The sequence below is a fragment of the Panicum virgatum genome, chromosome 8K (genome assembly GCF_016808335.1).
Source record: "Panicum virgatum strain AP13 chromosome 8K, P.virgatum_v5, whole genome shotgun sequence".
NCBI classification, from domain to species: Eukaryota; Viridiplantae; Streptophyta; class Magnoliopsida; order Poales; family Poaceae; genus Panicum; species Panicum virgatum.
The window spans coordinates 39514201-39535557 of record NC_053143.1 but is presented as its reverse complement, the minus strand read 5'-3'; the positions used below and the strand labels follow the sequence as shown (position 1 = coordinate 39535557).

The window sequence follows — 21357 nt, the reverse complement described above, 5'->3', positions numbered from 1 at the left end:
CTACAGCACAGCCTGCCTTACAAGGCGTTTTGCTGCCGGCGTAATTAGCAAATGCCTTAGTAACTTTTGTTTAAAGGCATTTTTGCTGAAACGTCTTAGTTTACCAACCAGTCCATGGCGTTTTAGAGAAAACGCCTCTGAATCTAGCTGTTTAGGAGGCGAAACTGCATAATGCCGTAATAATTAAATCTTTTAAGGGCGTTTCTATAAAATGACATGTTAAAACAGCCGCGTCCTCCCTCCCATCGTCCCTCCCGTGAAGGCAAACAAACCAGAGAGAAAAAAAAACAGAACAGGCGCTAGGGTTGGTGAGCTCGATCCCCAACCGAGCCGCCGCCGGATCCTCCGCCCAGCCGCCGCAGAATCCTCCACCCAGCCACCTAGCGTTTCTATTTATTGATGAATAGCATGTGGAAAAGGTGATTGTGTCAACTCAACAAATACCAAAGAAAGGCCAGCCAACCCAGCAAGAGGAAAAAGCTGCTCTTAGTCTTCAGCAGAACAGGGAGGACACTGTTGCAGATAAAAATCTGCATAAGAAGCAAAGGAAATTTCAAACCCCTCTTCCAAAGGTGCTATATGTTCTTTTTCTAAATGATCAGAATTCTCATGCAAGTAGAGAGTCTTAAGCTTAAGAGTTATTTGTTTTTTTGGGTGGATTGACTGTTTTCAAGCATGGTTTGGAGGTTGGTTTGATTTCCCCACAGAGCACTAGTATGGTGGCATTTGCAACTATTCAAGCAACTGATAGCAAATCTAAGGCAACAGATGGTCAATCCCTTAGTGATTGCGCTGAGGTCCTTATCAACACTGTGTTTTCTAAAACCACCTTGCTACCCCGCTCACAAGGAAATATTAGCAAGCTTTCAAACCCAGTTGGAAGATGCATTCAATGGCCACAAAAGAATGTAAGATTTGTAGAAATTACTATTTCTTTGCAAAATTTACGCATAATAGCAGCTTATGTTAAGCTTTTTTTCTAACCATATTGTCGATTGAGCCACTCCATGATGGTAGTGGTGATAGGCCTCCTCCAAAGGTATGGTATACCATATCTATACTAATACAAGTATGATCAATTTGATTATTACTGAATTTGAGGTGCCTAGACCTTGTTAATGATTCAACCAATAAAACCTGATTTATACTTAAACTTCAGGTATCTGTCAATGGAGCAATCAAGGAAAATTTTAGCAAGAGAAGGAAGGTGAAAAATAGCAGCTCAATCACCTCGCCTGCAATTTGCACATAACAACTCTGGTGTTGACAGCAAGATAAGTAAGTAAGAATCTGAACTGAACTTGCTTGAGCCTCTATGTAATCCTGCATAAACAACTTTGCACTCACAAATTGTTTAGACTAATTCTGTTTTGTAATCTGGTGCAAGAACATCTTTGGTTGTACTACTCATCAATGTTAAGGTTCCGTTGATTCATCACCTCTACCATTGCTGTTAATCTATTATGCAAAAACTTGTGAATCTGCCACTTAGCTTAGAACATGAGCATGACAAATGTGAAGATTCTTTTATGTCTAAGTAAATTTGGTTGTACTCTGAGTTGTTGGACATCCAAGAGTTTTGTTCAGCCGCGGAGTTCATTATGCAATTAAAGATTGAAATGATATTTCTGTTATGAGTAATAGTATGTGTGTGATACTGTGATGTATATGGGTTGTGAAGTTGAATGGTGTGGCATTTTTTGAAAACGCCTCCTAAAGGCCTTTTAGGCATTTTAAAAAGAGGCCAGATAATATATTCCAAGGTGCTTTCAAAGTTGTCTAATAATGTACAACAAGGCATTTAATAAATGCCTCCAAAAGCCTTGAGGCGTTCATGAAAATGCCTCCATATATGACTTTGGAAGGCGTTTTTTGAAAATGCCTCCTATGACATTCCCTTCACTGAATACTGTAGCATTTTTTAAAGTGCCGGCTCATGTCTTTTGAGGCGTTTTTTGACGCTACAGAGACGTTTTAAAATGCCTTGTATTAGCATCTCTCCTGTAGTGCCTGGCCGTGTGAACGCATCATCGATGATGATGCAGTCCGGTGGCAAACCTTCTGTTCTGGTTCACCTTACATAAAAAAGAAGAAACTTTTGGATCAGCTGGATTAGTTAATCGGTTGATCAGCTGGATTAGTTAGTTAATCGGAGCCTGGAGATCCGGCGATCTCTCTCCCGGGCGGCGTCGCTTTTCCACCCCGTAAATGCAAAAACGTAAATTTTTGCGAAGGAATCTTGCTAATTTGAAGTACTAAATGAAGTTTATTTACAAAACTTTTTGCATAGATGGGTTGTAAATCGCGAGACGAATCTAATGAGCCTACTTAATCCATGTGTTGCAACAGTGATACTACAGTAACCATCCGCTAATTATTGATTAATTATAGATTAATTAGCATCATTAGATTTGTCTCGCGATTTACAACACATCTGTGCAAAAAGTTTTGTAAATAAACTTCATTTAGTACTTCAAATTAGCAAGATTCCGTCGAAATTTTTTTTTTTGCGTTTACACGCCAGGGAACTAAACACGCCTAAAAGGTTCACGCTTGGTGAGCGGCAAGATCGGAGCGGGTGGACGCGGCGGATAACGATGACAAGGGCGGGCATGTGACGCCAGGCGAGGCGCGCGGTGGCGATGGGGTTCGTCCCCTCTGGCCACATTTTCCCCCCCTCGGTCGTCTTCCCCGTCGTCCTCCGGTGTAGTGCCTGCCCGCCGCCGTACGACTGCGAGCGGCGCACACATGGCACGCGCCTCGCATCTTTTATTCCGTCGCCCACCTCCGCTTCCGTGGAGACAGGACAAATCGAATCCACAACCCCGCCGGATTTTCCTATTGTGATGATAAAGGAGGCGGTCGGTCTTGGCTCGGTCGCTGCGTCCAAGGATGGAAGGGCGTGCTACAGCCACGCGCGCACAGGGGCACGTGGGGCCCGCGCCTGGGAGGCGCCGCCGCGCGCGGCCACGGCGGCCACCGGCGCCAGCGTCGGCGCGCCGCCCGGACTACTGGGAGGAGGAGGAGGAGGTGGAGCACGCACCGGCCGCGCGGGGCGGGTGACATGGTGGCATGGGCGCGCGCGACGTTAGCGGCGGGTCCGGCCGGGACGGGCGGGTCAAAAGCGCCGGGGATGACGCGCCCCGGGTTCCGCCTAGCTACCCCCCTGCGCTAGCGGCAGGGCCAGGTGCAGACGCCCCATCCAGATGCTTGCAGTCGCGGGGTTGGCGGGTGCGGCGAGAGACGAGACGACAGGCCATGTGCACGCACTCGCACGGCACGTACGTCGTCGTCGGGTACGTGCGCGCGTGCCCGGCCGGGCCGCGCGTGGGGGCGCGGCTAGTAGCTGCGTATAGGGTGTGGTAGGGTACGGTGCGCTGGTACGTACGCCGCGCGCGACCGCCTGCATCTGCGGCGCGCGCGTCGGGTACATATAGTGTACACGTACGTCGTGATGAAACAGCAGCTAGCCAGCGGCCGGTCGTGTCATGCGTGCACGCACGTGGCCTCCTCGTCCCGTCGTGCCCAGAGGTGTCTGATGGGATCGCGCGCGCGCGCGCACGCAGGCAGCGGCCCGAGCCGTGGGTTGCCGGGGCGTTCGGCGCCGCGTGGCCCGGCCGGGCGCAGGCACCGCGTGCTTCGTCGGCACGCGACGCGACACGGCGGCGCGGCGTGTGCCGCGGTCTGTGGGGGCGCTGCCAGCGCGTTCGTATAGTAGTAGTACTCTCCACCATCACGCACGCACCAAGTAACAACACGTCATGGATGGGACGCGCTCGCATGTACTAGGTGTATAGGTTAGCGGCGGCTCACGCAACGTTGCCTCCTGATCCGACGCGCCGCGCCCATGCCCTTGTGTTGCCTCGGGGAGCAGCTGGATTTGCATCCACTGCACGTGCAGGGGTTGCGGCGGCGTGATCGACAGCCTGACCTAAGGTAGCTGCGTGTGAGCATGCATGCATGTGGCAGCTAGCTAGCATGTTCGACAATGCTAGCCACCAAGGGACGGGCGGCCGTCGTCGTGTTCGACAATGCGAGGAAGAAGCGAGCCAAGCAGACACTGCTGCTGCTGCTAGAATCCGTCAGCCCCCGGAATTGACGACGCTAAATCCACGCGACCGTGAAGCAGTGTGTATGCATTGATCTTGCCTTCTTGGCCCATCCTCGTCGTTTGGCGGAAATGGACCCGGCCGGACGGCCGGTCTAGCTAGCTAGACGAGGCGATCCTCGGCCCATACCGGCCAGACGTGTCACGTATCGCGTCGTGCACGTCTCCTCCTTTGTTGCTTTCCCGTGCGCAAACGCCCGACCGAGTTTTCCGCGCGCTCTGCCGTCCGTCCGTCCGTCCCGTACTCCCGTGCGTCGGACTCCATCCATCCCACATTCCAAACGGCCTAGCTCATCACGTGGACTCGGCTCGGCTGCCCCATCGACCGGACAAACGAGCTGCTCCCTCCTTTCCATATTATAAGTCATTTCAAAAATCTTAGAGAGCCAAATTTTTTAAAGTTTGATCAAATTCATATGACAAGATAATAACATTTATGATACTAATTAAGTACCATTAAATTCTTTATTAGCTATATTTTTACTGTGCACCTATTTGATGTCATAAATTTTTATATTTCTCTCTATAATTTTGGTTAAACTTTGAGATGGTTTGACTCTCCAAAATTCTTGGAATGACTTATAATTTGGAACGGATGGAGTAGCCGATACTATATAATTCGTGTCTTCTCGGCGGCGATCCCGTCGATCCCCTCGCCTCCGTCGGTTCCGGCAGCTTGCTAGAGTCGGGAGGCGAGGGGATTCAACCTTCGTCGTGCGAGTATGTATAGGGTAGCTAGGTTTCTAGTTTCGCCTAGGGTTAGCTCGTCGTCCGCTACGGCGGCAGAGCATAGTTTGCCGGCGGTGGTTGTTCAGTTGCTGCGCCGGCTAATAATCCTCCTCTTGGGCTTCTTTGACGGCGTCGTTCCGGCGGTGTCCTCCATGAGGCGTCATGGAGGTCAGTTCCTCTCCAATTTGCTATGTGGTGGAGGTTCTTTTCCCCGTTGGTGGGATCTTTTGTTTGCCCCCTGGGGGCTTGTCTTCCTCGTCGGTTTTTGTTTCGCCGGCGGTGGATGTCTGTTCCGGTCAGTTTGCTTGGGTGATTCCATGGCGGGCCGACGCGGATTTGGTGCTGCGCAGCTGTTGTCTCTGGATGGTGGTGGTGCTAGCTTCTCCTTCCTATGGTGTTCGACGGGGTGGTGGCCGATGTTCTTTCACCGGTTTAGATGCGTCTTGGGTGAGCCGGGGCGCTGGATCTTGCGGCATCTTCCAACGTCTGGAGCCCCCTGTTGGAGCTGTAGTGGAGGTCTTTCCGGTGCTCGACGTCTACTCAGGCGGAGGCGACCGGAGTTTACAGCGGCGTCGGTGTGGACCTTTGCTTCAAATTTGATCTTTTCTAGGGTCCTTTGTGTTAGTTATGGCCCCTGCAGAATGTGCTTTGCGGTGTGCATTGTATTTTCTTCTTTCTTCAGGGGTCTCTTTGTAAAAGGCACCGGTTAACAAAGTTCCCCGGGCTTCCAGCCCCTTCGAAAAAAAAAATGTAAACGTACGGAATATATACGGCTACACAAGCGGAGCGGGATGGCCGACGATCGAACGGCCGCGTGCGTGCCCTGGAACGACCATCACCGTACCGCCGCCGGTTAAACTACAATACATAAGGTGTGGTGACGAGAACGGCTTGCTCTCCTCTTGTGGACGATCGAGTACTAGATGACTAGGCCACAAGTTGACGTGGCGTCGACGGTAGCCGGTAGGAGCTAGTCCGGGTTGCACTGTACCAATAAGACAATGGCCGTGTTTAGATGAATCCACGAAAACTTTTGCACAAAAAGACGAATGCATGCATGAAGTACTAAACGAAGTTTATTTGCAAAATCTTTTTAGGAATGGGTGTAACTTTTCGAGACGAATCTAATGAGCCAAGTTTCATCATTATTGACTACAGTGATGCTACAGTAACCGCGCTCAATCATCCTCTAATCATGCGGTCAAAGACCTCATTAGCTAGAGCAACTGCTACAGTACCACAGTTGTGGAGGTAATTTTGTAATTAGACTTTATTTAATACCCCTAATTAGTAGTCAAAGCATCGTTTCTCTCTCATCAAAATTTTTCCACCCTCCAACCAAACATGGCCAATGATCGATGTTGAGCACCGCGCAGCAGGCCCCCTTCATTCACCAGGAAAAGCTAGCCGCACAGGGGCCCAAGCAAGTAGTGAACAGTAGGTTGCTGAAGGCCTAGCTAGTGGGTCACACTCACACCGGAACCCCTCGGAGCTTCTTCGTTAATTTCCTTGCTCTGCGCTGCGTGGCATACGTACAATGCATGCAACGTCAATTCACGTCCCTGTTATGCCGGCCAAGTGGGAATAATCGTACGCATGCACACCAAACATGTGTGGTGTGTCAAACACATGGACGGCACGGACGGACGGCTCTTGTGCAGCGCGAATTTGTCTGGTCCCTCTAGTAGTATACCTATATATATCTAGGACCGGGGCGGATGGATGGATATATGGATGGACATGGACAGGCACAGGCTAGCTAGCTTTTGTCCCTTCGTGTTTCTTTCCCTCTTTCTTCTTCCCCTGGATTCTAGCTCTTTCACGACGTCATCTGATCGAGACTTTAGTTTTATCCGTGCTAAGTGCAAATAAAACAAACGCACAAAGTCATCCCCGCACGCGTACGTCATGGAATCATCTCTCTCATCGTTGTTAGCCCGGCCCTATCTCGATCAGTCTACGTGCGTGGTGCGTATGCCTCCGGCTCCTCCATCCTCTCTCGACCATGTCTCTCTTTTGGCTCTTTTCTTCTTAGCCTGCTACGTACGGCCTCCTGCTTGATCCTTTCCCAGCCTTCATTTATTAATTTCCCCACCTGTCTCTCTCCATCCTTTTGACATTGCCTGCGAGACATGCGTCGAGACGTCTGAATCCAGCCGAGGCATGAGCTTACAATCTGTGCCCTAGCAGATGACGACCGACGACCCATGGATGGATACGGCTGCGAGCAGGGCGCGCAGGTCACGTCGGGTGCACATCGACGATCGATCTGTCTGTCAGGGCGTGAGACCGACGACTGACGAATTGATGCGGCCGGCCGGCGTCCCTTTCTATCCTTCTGCCTGCCGCATATGGACGATGATGCATTGATGCCGGTTCTCATGGCCTGCTCTGCGAGCGACGCGTCTCTGGTCTCCATCAGTCAAAATGACGATGAGCCTGCCATTAGCGACCCACTCACCACGCGCCCATGTGTGCTGTGGTCTTTCACCTTTGATTGTTGATGCCGGACGATAGATGGAAGTATCCAATCTTGAAAGCTAGGTTTGTAAATTGGATGTCAAAAAACATTTCTGCCTTAATTATGCGTGCCCTCCACTGCGAGAAAACGGCTCATTCGTCCATGCATATTAGTACCAGTCGCACTTTGATCCGATACTAACGGCTCAATTTAATACCGGACGAGACGTACAGTGTCCCTGGGAGCCGGTTAGTACCGGCTGCAACCCCGAGCCGGCACTAAAAAGCGCCACCGGCACGAGCGGCGCAACGACTAGCGACTATTTAGTATCGGCTGGAGCCACGAGCCGGTACTAAATGGTGCCAAGTTCATTTAGTATCGGCCGGAGGTTCCAGCGGGTACAAAACGTAGAGCTTTAGTACCGGCTGGAGCCACCAGCCGGTACTAATGCTCTTACTATAAATCAGCGCCCCTTCTTCCTCCCCGAGCCCGAGCCAGAGAAGACCGAGCTCGGGCTTCTCTTCTTCATGGTGACATAGAGAGGAGGTGCTGCCATTTTTTCAAGTTTTGTGGGGTATTCACTCTTCTAAGTGCGCGAAAGGTTTGCAACTTCACCATCTCTTCTTTGGTGGTCTTCATGCTTTGTTTCATGCTCCATAGTTAGAGAAATTTGTGATTTTTAGAAATAGTGAGAATGAGCACGATTTTTTTGATTTATGCATGGATTTGAGATGTATACAACCCATTACTTTAATTTGGAGAAGGTCTATTGGATAGGTTCAATGTGGGTAATTTATAGTGATTTTTTTCAATTTTTTTTAAGTGACATGGTTAGTTTGGTAGTTGTTATGCATTTAGTTACATTATTTTAACACTCTAATGATGTATTTATTCGGGCTCATAAGAAAACCATCGAGAAGTTTAAAAAATCTTTGTTTCAGATCATGATATGTCATTAACCTTGATCATGCGGTAATAATATTGCTATTCGGGGTTAGCATCGATATCCACGATGCGGTGCGGTATATATGAGGACGTGATGCAGGAGTACGGACTTGGTCCCAATAATGAAATCCTCACCTTTGAGCGAGTTGAGAATGACATTATTTGGACCAAAGTCATACTCCTTCATCAGATCCTTCATTAGTGTTTATGATTTATGATTTCATTTTAATTGTAATAATTTGTTCAGGTTTTTACATTTATTTGATAAGAGTGTACTAAAATTAGTTTTGTTTCTTAGTGAGACATATAATTGACCTGTTATTAATATTGCTTCTTAGAAATGCCTTTGCAACATGATGCCTTCGAGCGTCGAGCTGCGGCTCGGGCAGCGGTACGCAATCAATTGAAGTGCACCGGTCATTCGCTTGAGTTCTACCCTGCAGAGCGTGTTGGTCTTGTTAGCGGTCATATTCGTCGTTGGATTAAGAAAGCTTTTCATATATTCTCACTTGGCAAAGAAAGTCATAAATTTCATTGTGAATTTAGTGTCGAGTTGCGTGGTACTGATGATGATCATGAGTTGATGGCTCGATATAATGCAAGACGAGAAGCGTCGGGGATGGTGGAATATGACCGTTCCGTGTCAAGACTTTGCGAGACAGTTCACGAGGCATTGGTCAAAAGATCTCATGATGAGTAGTTTGTATTAGCTAGCTAGCATGTAGTTTCATCTGTATTTTAATTTGGACCTTCTAATTTATCATGTTGTGTAATTTAAGAATGTTATGTGATGAATTTTCGGACCTATTATATTTTAATGTTTAATTCGCAGAAATGGCTTTGCAATATGATGCTTGCTTCATTATGTAAATTTTATAATGTGAAATTTGCCAAATTATTGCAGATCGATGGACCGACAATGGATGTACGACGACAGATGCACCATGGCGTGGATTAATGGTCTAAAGTCTTTTCTTGATGCGGCGGTGGCCCACAAGTCATCGAAAGGTTTCATGTGCTGTCCATGCCGCCTTTACCAAAATAAGAAGGAATACTCTAACAAACACACTCTACACTCCCACATTTATTGAAAGGGTTTCATGGATAACTATATGCTTTGGACCAAGCAAGGTGAACCTGGAGTTCTGATTCAAGAAGGTGAAGGAGATGATGATGACGACAACAACATTGCAGGCTGGGCTCACTTATATGAAGCATGTGCTTTTGAAGATGAACCAATGGGCGAGGCTGAAGAAAATTCTGCAGAAGATCAACCACTTGACGAACTAGGTCAGGTTTTAGTCGATGCACAGAGAGATAGTAAAACTTTGAAGGAGTCAAAGAAGTTTGAGATGATGTTGGAGGATCACAAAAAAGTATTGTACCCAAATTGCTAAAAAGTATTGTACCCAAATTGCAAGAAAGGGCTTAAAAAGTTGTGTACCACACTGGAAATGCTGCAATGGAAGGCAGCCAATGGTGTTACCGATAAGGGATTTGAGGAGCTACTAGGTATTGTAAAAACATGCTTCCAGAGGGGAACAAACTGCCCTCTACAACATACGAAGCAAAAAAGGTTGTTTGCCCTCTTGGATTGGATATATAGAAAATTTACGCATGTTTTCACAATTGTATTCTCTATCGCGGCGATGAATATGAGAAATTATATGCTTGTCCTGTCTGCGATGCAAAACAGTACAAGATCAGGCAAAATGATTCTGGTGATGTCGACGGGGAGCCCACCAAGAAAAAAGTTCCTGCTAAGGTGATGTGGTATTTCCCAGTTGTGACATAACCACCCAAATTAAACCGGCTTCAGTGCGCTAACTATCATCTTAATGGTTAATCAAGGTACTGTGCACTTAAAACGGTGTAATCCGGACGTCTGTCGGTTTAAGGATTGAAAAACACTGGAAGTCTCGCACGAAGACGAGCACAGGTGATTACAAGCAGACAAAAGTTCTCAAGGTTAATTTACAAAGCGGAGTTTTACAAACAAGTTTACGTAAAATATCAGAGTTCAAAATGCAGCGGAAACTAAATAGAAGTTGAGTTTAGAAAAACAACGATTACTACGATGACGTGAGGACGTCACATTGAGCCCACCGATGTGAATCCTGGTTAGCTCCAACCAGCAGCAGTTACCTGAAAACAGGGTGACAACAAACCCTGAGTATATTAATACTCAGCAAGGCTTACCCGACTATGGGTATACTTAGCCCACTATCTAGACATGCAAAGCTTTTTGGCTCTGGAGTTTGTTTTGCTGAAAGGCTACTACTAATGAATCCTTACTTTCAATATTTTAGCTCAATTTAAGTTTAGCAAGTGCCAACTAGATTTGCCTGACATCTAGAGCAAGCATGGTTGATCACATCAATCTTTACAGAGTAACATCATCATATCATCATCATTCCATTCTCATTCCAATTCTTTACTACGATGTGACAAAGAGATCAAGGCTCTCATAACCGTGAGTCACGGCGAATCGATCCGATTTAACCTTGCAAGGTGGACCTAACCAACACGGCACGTATATGCCCCGCTGGGCTATACACACCAACCCTTCACATATGCACACCGAATAGTCGAACTGCCCTGCGACCCGGGACTGCTAGCCCCACCGATACCAACGAAGGGTCAGCCATGAGTTTCTATACTAGCTCCACTGGTGAATACAGTATCAAGTCCGGCTACCGGTGCGCATATGGTACTGAGCTTACCGGTTTCAACTACCTCCTACTTCCGGCATGTGGTTAATACTGTTCAATCCTCGATCAACACTGCCAACAACGGTACGGTCCTCAATCGACACAGGCGGAGGCTTACTTTCCATCCATTCCATATCCATAACCAATTCATCTCCGCCCGGTCTCCAGTTTTCCTTTCTTTTCTCAATGATTCCTTCTTCAGTAACTTTTCCATAAGTAACAAGACCTAAATCTCGCGAGTGACAGGAATCACTCGACTTCTACCGGGTCTCTAATTAGCAAAGCATTTCTAACAGTGCCTGTATACTAGTAGAGACTCATAGGTACTTAGGGAGAAACATGCATACTAGGGTTTCATTCAACTCCTAAAAACTTAATGCACAATACTTAAATAATAACCTTGAATACTTGAAAATAAAGGTTATGCTCCGGGGCTTGCCTGGGATCAACACTGAATTAGTTAGTGTTGGTTAGATGATATTCGCTTGGCGGACATTTTCCTTTGGGTAATGCACATCAGGTCCATCCATCCATCTTCTGGGTGCGTCCACCGTTACACCACCTTCTGGCTCGGCTGCTGCTTCGGCTTGCGGTTCCCCTGCTTGCGGCTCCGAGATCGTATCAGCAACCAACTCGTAGACAGCTTCGCTCGCAGTGTCTACATGTATGAAAGATGCCATGCTAGAGTCAGAACCACAGCAATGCATGGATGCTCATGATGCGACGCATTTCAATACAAAGCAATTGAAAGAAACGACAGAGCTGACATGCATCAACTGAGTAACCACCACAAAGAAAGTAACAACTAACGATTTGAGTGCTTAGGTGCGGTTCCAAAGTTCAACTCGTTTTAGCCTAAAGTGTTTCCTTCAAAACAATAGCTACTAAACTACTTAGGACGACTAATTGCCCAACTAGAGCACAAGGAAAACATAAAACTACGGACTTAGAATTTACTAACCACAAGAATCGGGGATAAAAACCGAAACTAAGAATTAAATAAAGATCAACACTTAACACACCACAAGGATCTAGTAGCATAACTTTTCTATCATGAAAATCTACTGATGAGGAGTGCATAAATAAATTACCAACCTTTATTGATATAGAAAAGTATTTACTTTAACTCTAGGAAAGAAAATCAAACAACAATATATCCACAAACATGCACATAGGCCATGCACCTAGAAATTTTTTAGTGGACTACACATACAAAGAGTAGGTTACCATAAAATTTTCAGGATTTACAGACAAACAGAACAACCGATACAAAATGAATTAGCTTAAACGCAATCCACAATTTTAGCAAGGGCAAAAATGATATTTCACCAGCACAAGTATTTTTCCTCTGAAGATCTTGACTTTAGAAACCTAAAAAAATTTAGTTTGCATTTTTAGGATTTTTCCTTGATTTATTATGCAATTACAAAGTTTCAACCGAAATCAACAAAAAGAAAAAATAAAACCACCCTAAATCTCCTGACCCGCGGGCCCCACTTGACAGGGAGAGAGAGAGGGGGGCGCTCCCCTGCTCCGCTGCCCGCCTCGGCCATGTACGCCGGCGGCGCGTTTGGCGCGCGCGCGGCGGCCGTGGGCCGGCCGGCCGGCCAGCGGGCAGCGCGGTGAGCAGCGGCGGCCCGCACAAGAGCGGTGCGAGGGCGGAGCCCGGCGGCGGTGTTGGCGCGGCGGCGGCAGGCGGCGGCTTGTGGCGGCGCGCGGCGTTCCGGTGGCGGAGAAGCAAGGGGGCCACGGGATGGGGCGGCTCGACGTCGAGGGAAGCTCGGTGGCCCTAAGGCCCGCGGTGGCGCTGCGGGAGCTAGTGCAGGAGCGGCCCGCGGCTTGCGGCGGCGGCGAGTAGGGCGCTCATGGCGGCAAGGCGGCGCTACGGCGACAGTGGCGCCGAAATCGGAAGGGAAAGGGGTCGGGGAGGTAGAGTAGAGCGCGAGGAAGCTCACCGTGGGCGCGAATCGAACGGAGGAGGGCCGGGAGGGGTCGTCGACGGCGAGGGCGAAGCTTCAACGGAGACGGCGATGGTGGCCGGTGGCGCAGGCGCTGGTTCGGCCTAGGGTTGGCTCGAACGAGCTCGTGGAGGCACGGAGGAGCTTCGGGGCGAGGTCGCGAGGCTTGGGGCGCGGAGAATCGAGCGGGGGTGGCGAGGATGGCCGTAGCGGCGGACGTCGGCGAGGCTCGGGTGGCTCTGCTCCTTGCTGCGCGAGGGAGAAGAAAGGGAGGGGAAAACGGACACGGCTCCGGGAGAGGCATAAGGACGGCGCGCGAGCGCGGCTGGCGAGGTTCGCCGACGTCCGACGCGTGGCGTCGCCGTCGCTGTTGCCGTCAGCGCGCGTACGGCGTCGAGAGCACAGTAGACTAGATGACTTCATTTCATTGATTTTGACCAAAGTTTGACCGCCCAAAACTCCCAACTTCATATGGGAACATGAAATTTGGCCAAAATAGAAGTTGTAGAGGAATAGAAGGTCTACAATTTTTGTTTTGGGCGCAAGTTGATTCGAAGCTCGGATCATGGAGAAAAACGCGCTCGAACTCGGCTAAACCGATGTTTACCGCGCGAACTCGATTAACGCTAATGACCGTGATTAACCCTGATTAGCGATTAAGCACGATATTAACGTCAAAACTAACACCGGGGTGTTACACCAGTAATACCACGTCCGAAGCGATTTTTCAGAAATAAATCCCATGCTAAGTTGATACGGTGGCACAAAGAAGAGCGTAAGCAAAATCAAATGCTGAGGCACCCCGCGGATGGGTCCCAGTGGAGAAATGTGGATAGAGAATTCCCAGATTTTGATAAGGACCCAAGGAACATAAGGTTTGGTTTAAGTACGGACGGAATGAATCCATTTGGTGAGTGGGGCAGTAGTCATAGTACATGGCCTGTGACCCTTTGTATGTTCAACCTTCCTTCTTGGCTATGCATGAAGCGGAAGTACATGATGGTGCCGGTGCTTATCCAAGGCCCGAAATAATCTGGCAATGATATTGACGTGTACCTAAGACCATTGGTTGATGAACTTTTGCTGCTGTGGAAGGAGGAAGGTGTACGTGTTTGGGACGAGTACAAACAGGAGAATTTTGACTTGCGAGCACTACTTTTCGTAACCATCAACGATTGACTTGCACTTAGCAATCTATCTGGACAGTCGAATAAGGGATACCAGGCATGCACTCATTGTCAAGAAGAAACTGACAGCTTGTATCTAAAAAATTGTAGGAAGGTCGTGTATATGGGCCATCGTCAATTTCTTCCCCTAAACCACCCCTTGAGAAGAAAATGAAAACATTTCAAAGGGAAACTAGAAACTCGTGCTAAGCCTATGTTCCGAAATGGAAAGCGTGTTTTCTCGATGGTAAAGGATGACCATGTCGTGTTTGAAAAGGGCCGTGGAAGCCAACAAGTTCCGAACGATGAAAACGGCCATGCCCCAATGTGGAAGAAGAAGTCCATACTGTGGGAACTACCATATTGGGAAGTCCTGGAGGTCCGTAACGCAATTGATGTGATGCACTTGATGGAGAATCTTTGCGTGAACCTGCTACAATTTCTGTTGGATGAGGTCATAAATCCAAAAGGTGAATTTTATTCAGATCAAAGGATAAGCATGGCTCGAGCTGATCCAAAGAAGCGCCGCAACGGCGATGACGAAGACGATGACTAGAATTATTTAAGAATTTGTCGAAACAAACTTATGAGCATTCATACTTGTAAATATTTTTGTAATCCCAGGTGCTCTACTATTAGAAGTAATTGTAATATTTCAAGTGTATATAAATATAATATGTATATAATTCCTTTTATTTGCTCGATACAAATACTAATGCTAGGTACGAGTATGAATACACAAACCACTACGAGTACGAGTACTAATACTAGTTATTTGAAATTAAAAAGAAAAGAGAAGAAACATAAAGGGCAATACAAAAATAAAACTTCTTTTAGTACCGGTTGGTATCACCAACCGGTACTAAGATGCCTGCCCTGGCTGCCTGCGTGGCTAGCAGTTTAGTACCGGTTGGTGTTACCAACTGGTACTAAGCTAGCCATTTAGTACTGGGCAGGGTGACCGGTACTAAGTGCACGCGCACTTAGTACCGGTGGAGAGGTACCAGGTGGAAAACCGGTACTAACCGTGGGTTCCCGCCCGATACTAATGCAAGTTTTTCTAGCAGTGCTCGCAAGCCGGGAACCAGATTTTCACTCCACTCTTCTACTCTCTAGCCAAACCCCTCTTTGATAAAGAAAAATGTTAGTACATTCGAACAAATAAGAGCAACTATAGTAGACCCTCTAAATAGCCTATATCATAAGTTTAGAGGGTTAAACAAAAAATACTCTAGCAGATCCTCTACTAGGCCCTCGATTCTAGGGAGGTCTCCAAATACCCTCCTCCACCCTCCATTCTTAGGGGGGGTCGTTAGAGAGCCCTCCATTATAAATTAGAATTGAGAGCTATTACTAGAGTTGAAGCAATTTAGAAACCCCTATAAAATAGAGGCAGCCCTCATTTAGCATTTAGAGGGTCTATAAATTGAGGTTTCCATGAACATACTCCGCAACTTAGGATGCTCACCAAATCCGATCCCTCTACAAGATGTTCTACAAAAAAAAAGAAAATCCTAAAATTTCTTATTAAAAATAGAAACATCATATCATCAATCAAATAAAATCTAATCATGATTGATAATAATATATTTTTAAAAAAAATTACACGTCACTGTCATGAAAAAATAGTCCCTTAATCTGTATCTAAATGACCTAGCTCTATATATCATTATGAACAATAATCTAAAGTACCTGTCTATGACATTATAAATTACAATTTAAACTAATTAACTAAATTTACAAAGAAACCAACCACTTCTGCCGTTAATTATATAAAATAATCTAAAGTAAGCCTAAATTATCTGTTTCTATTATTGCTAATGTAGAAAAATACTAACGCTTGTTACACATGGATGCATGCAGATGTGTGTGCATATGGGTATTTGGAATATTTAATGAATGGGGTAGCTAGAGACGCGGAGCACACATGCATTTAAAAGCAACTTCTGTTATTAGCTATCCTCCCTGTTTTTTTTCCAATTAATTATTAATACTTATGTTTTCCAAAATTAATAATATCCTGTGCGGGAGCATGGGTTAGTTGGACTAGTGCTGTATGATGGCGTTTATTTCTCTACATATTGAAATAAAGTAGTTCAGTCCATTCTAAAGCTAAGTTATACTACACTACAAATAAAATTAAGTCTGTATCACTTCTCAACTCTTCTCGAAGCATATATATGCCATTTTATGACGATGATACCGGCCTGTCGGCACAATAAAACTTTGTTGGATCGACCACGTACACACAGTACAGGCCCCATCAATCCATCATCGTCCCGTGCGCCCACATCATCATCGTCATCAACAGGAAAGCGAGCTGCTGAGAGATCGGATCGGGGAGCGATCGAGGAGGAGGCAGACCGGCCGTTGCACGCCGTGATGGCAGGATCACGCGGTTGGTGGAACGCACGGCAGCTAGCTATAGCCTGCAGATACGGAGGGGAGGAGGTCACGGGTTTCGGGTGCACCATCCAAGAACAGGTCATTCCCCTTCATCACCATCATCGATCCTCATGGGTCATGCATCTATACGTGTGCTACCTGCACCGAGTCATGCGTACCTACCACAGTTTTTCTGATCTGCACCTAGTAGCTAGCCAATCAACGCTACCAGGCTAGCATCCTGCTGGTTTGTTTTATAATTATTAAGTATTATAATTTTTGAATTTTTGAATATAGGTCCTGTTTGGATACTCCAGTTAAGTTAAATGTGAGAGTTAGTATCTAACTCATGGGTCATGCATCTATACGTGTGCTACCTGCACCGAGTCATGCGTACCTACCACAGTTTTTCTGATCTGCACCTAGTAGCTAGCCAATCAACGCTACCAGGCTAGCATCCTGCTGGTTTGTTTTATACTAATTATTAAGTATTATAATTTTTGAATTTTTGAATATAGGTCCTGTTTGGATACTCCAGTTAAGTTAAATGTGAGAGTTAGTATCTAACTCATGACTAATTCTAAATTAACTCTAATAAAAAAAGTGTTTGGATGCAGGGGTCAGATTGATAATAAATGTACTTTCACAATCATTTGGCTCCTTTAAACTCTCTTTCCAGCCAGATCTGGTGTGGCCGGCTCTTGTGTGACCTCCTGATCCCGCTCACAAATGGCTCACCCACGGCTCGGACGGCGTGGGGGCCAGGGGTGGATGGCGGCGGACTCGGGGGGCATTGGCGAAGCCTGGATCTAGTCAAGGGGAGCGGACTCGTGGGCAGCGGCCGGTGGCGATGGGAGGGGGCGGTGGCAGGTCAAGAGGAGCGGCTCCAGCAGTGGCGCCCCAGGACAGGGAAATCGCGGATGGGGAAGGGCGGGCGCAGAAGGATCCAGGGGAGGTGAGAGAGGGGGGAGTAGGGCCCACCTCAAATCCAATAAGCACCCCTTTGGGGATAGTATTTTTGGGTGGGTTAGATGCAAATAATCCCAATCTAACCCTCTTGTTTGGATGCTTTAGGGTTATTTGAGCCCCAACTAACTCAAACTAAGGGGATGTTTGGTTGGCAGCCATTGAATACCCTAGGTACAGTGTTTTCGCCATGCTACAGTACTTTCTAAGGTGGGGAAAACGTCACCACAGGTCAGTGGCGAGCCACAATGTGGCGTGCGCGTCACCACAGGTCAGTGGCGAGCCACAACGTGGCGTGCGCGTGTTGTGGTTGGGAATCAAACACGCGCTAACTCTAACCTATGAATCCAAACAGGGCTATTGGGTGCATTTATATATAGGCTGTAAAAATTACAGATTTCAAATTGCAGTTAGTTGTAATTAAAACCGTACAATACAATCAAGCTACATTCTAGTAACAACCATCGAATGCTTTTTTCACATATACATCACCAAATAAACTAGGAAATCATCAAAATAAATAAAGGATCGGAAGATCGAGCTTGCATAATATTGCACAGAAAATTAATTAATAAACCTAGAAATAAATATTTATGACATTTTGTGTCATTATTACTAACTCAGGACCTTTACCAGCAAACAAGAAGCTTTCAGAAACTCTTTTTTTTTTGCGAAATACAGTACAAACGCATTCACACGCACACTGAGTAACCCTATGAATACACGCATGTAACTCTACCCTTATATGTACCTCCGATAGACTGAGCTGGCAGATTCTCGATATTAATGAAGTCACCACTGGCACCTCACTATTTACGGGCATATCGCCTACCACTGAAAGAATTAATAGCGCCGATTAAATCCTAGAATAAATCAAGAAAAATGCAAGCACTAGTGCCGAGTCAAGAACTCGAACTCTGTAGGTGGCTAGGTTCCACCACAAGGAACCTTACCAGGTGGTAGAAGCTTTTAGAAACTGTGTGTGTGCTATCAGCTAACCCTTGTTAATGATTGATATCTTGTGTTTTCACCGGATCTTCGCCTCACACATATTCTTCCAATATATATATATATATATATATATATATATATATATATATATATATATATATATATATATATATTATAATATATAATATGAGGTGATTGATGAGCTAGCCTCTCCAATTAATTAACAGAAAAACTACATCGAGAGCCCTCTTGATGTAGGCTTATCTCGAGAGGCCCCTTCTTACCTCCTTGAGCACACAGGAGGAAGTAACAAATTGAGAACATAGCTGCTCAGCGGCACTTGCCATCTTCTCTAGCGACGGGATGGGCGGGAGGTGGGCGGGGCGGTCGGCGGCGGGGCCGCCGCCGGCCGCGGGTGGCGGCGGAGGTCGGCGGGGTTAGGGTTCTGGATTTCGGGGGTTTGGGTAGCTCCATGGCCAGCGACCTTAGAGGGATGGTCGTGGGCGGCGGTCGGCCCAGCGGAGGAGGCGGGTTGTGGGCGGCGAGGTCGGCGGCGATGGCACCGCTTGCCGGGTGGTGGTGGACAACTGGTGGGCGGGGTCGGTGGCGGGGGCGAGCGGTGGAGGTGGCCGGGATGGGGGAGGGGAGGGGAGGAGGAGGAGGGGGAAGGGGTCGGACCCGGGCGGTCCTCGCCGGCGTCGGAGGCGACGCAGGCGAGGGGGTTGTCGGCGGCGGGGCGACGGGCCGAAGGGAGGCAGAGGAGAGATGGCCGTGGTCGGTGGCGGCGGCGTAGCCGCCGGAGCCGGTCGGGCGGCGCGGGTGGCAGGGGCAAGGGCGGCTGTGGTTGGGGGCGGGGGCGACGGCAGCGTAGCTGCCAGAGCCGGTCGAGTGGTGCTGGGGGGGCTTGTGCGCAGTTCGTGAGTGAAAGAGATGCGCCGGGAAGAAGAAGATAAGGTAGAGTGGGCCCCACTTGAGTAAATGGACGGTCTCGGTCTCGGTCATAATTTAGCCTTAAAGCCAGAGTGCTCTCCCTGTATCACCCTCCATTAATTAATTCTCCGGCCACATTTCGTTTTCAGCCTGTCTGTTTCTCCAAAATGCTGACATTTGTGCGTGTGTAGTGGTGGCGTCTCATGATCATTCCTACTTCGTTTTCTAAGAGCTAATACCTCCAAATCTTGTTCTAAAAAGTGCCGTTGAAGCTTCAAAGCAAGCTGCCACCGGCATTGCTGTTTTCTTCTCAATTATTCAGCCCGGCCACATGCGTGATGCGGTCTCGATCTGCGTAAGCAGAAGGCATAAGATGTGCATGCCAATGAATAAAGTTATCATGAGCAGCAGGTGATCAGGTAACCTCTCATGGTGCTGTCGATAAACATTATCATTATCATTTGGCGGCACTCCATCCATATAATTGTTGCTGTATGTCGTCACTGAAAGAGTGCCAGCAACTAATCCAACCTTTCAAAGTATAATAATATCCTGTGGAATTATCAACGAAAAAGTCTGCGTGACCTTGTGCAGGTATATATGCACACGCACGCACGCACGTATCTAGGTCATCTTTCTTCGTTGATACTTTCGATCAAGAACATTTTTCATAACGTGCGTTCAGGTCCAAGTAGACGACAGCAGTGATGACAGCGGAGTGTTAGGAAATTTCCTAAAAATAGGGCCGTTGCCGGTTCGTACACGAATCAACCTGATTCGCCAACTATGATGACTATAAAAGCCACATAATAATTAAGCATTTTTTTTCATGGATCACGATGCGTGGAGGAGCTTTCAGGTCAAATTAGATGGTGAGTTATCAAAGTGATTGCATGGGTTAGTTTAGTATAAAGGTACTTCAATAGCAAGAGAAAGAAAAAGTTCAGTGGTGGGCTGGAGAGGTCCAATGCATTTGAGGCAGACAGGCACGCAGTACAAAATTTGCCCCAATGCATGACATCTTGCCAATAGAGAAAGGTAGGAATTTTTCGATCTAGTTAATTAAGGTTTTATGCCATCTTGAATTGTCTATTAGTATGTGGTTGTGGAGATTTGGCTGGTCTGCTTTCTGCATGGAAAAGCCAAATTAGTCTGTCAATGATGTTCCTAATGAGGTGTTTATGGATTCCAAACATCTTTTCCCGATTGTGTGCTGGTTCTAATAATGACATTTGATGCAGGGATTTTCTTTTGGTAGAGGTGGGCGTCTTCATTCATAAACTGGCTAGTAAATTTATTCAGAATATACAAAGTGTGCATATTTTCAAAACTACAGATATACCTCGGCAAAATTACCATAAAACCAAGCAATTTAAGAAGCTTTACAATGAAGCTATAAATTTAACATAATAAAACTACCTGTTTATGAAATTATGTATTGCAAAACTATAGCCTAATTAATATGATGTGTATCAGAAAACTACATAATTGAGGCACAAAATTGCAAAAGGTTCCAAGTTGTACTCAACTAATAATGTTAATAGACTTTTGATACATTCGCGTACTGAATATATATGTTGTTTTGTAATAGTTGTATTATGCTAATGGATCTGTTGTTTTTACTATGTCAATTCTAAAATCCTGCAGTTTTATGTGATGCTTTGACTTGTTAAATCTACTTATAGCTTTGTGAAATTTAGTATATACATCGGGCAGATGACAGCATCCATGTTGACTGAAAGTAAAAACACAGAGAAAATTAAAGAAATTAATTGTGATGTTAGCCTTAACGCAGTTAAAATCCACATTATTCAATTATTTGGTGCCCTGAGAACTGCACTAAATTCAAAATAAATTGATAGTTATGTCTAGAAGTTTTCATCACCAATCAAAACCGTAGAATGATTAATGCATTACTTTGGTATACCAATAGATTATTGCATTCCGGTCCAAATCACGGTCTAAAATATTGAGTAGGTAGCCCTCCATTGCTCCACATATATCTATATCCATTTTAAGGAAACATCAAGCCACATTGCTAGCTGGA

At 46.6% G+C, this 21357-nt stretch overlaps 1 long non-coding RNA gene across 2 annotated transcripts; it reads left to right on the top strand.

Annotated features, from left to right (window-relative positions):
• Nucleotides 1-279: 279 nt before the first annotated feature.
• LOC120646303 lies at nt 280-1552 on the top strand. Of its 2 annotated transcripts, none has more exons than XR_005664369.1 (2): nt 280-908; nt 1160-1552. It is a non-coding gene; the product is annotated as an uncharacterized LOC120646303 (long non-coding RNA). The 2 variants fall into 2 exon arrangements; XR_005664370.1 differs by having other exon boundaries at nt 280-1039.
• Nucleotides 1553-21357: the final 19805 nt, after the last annotated feature.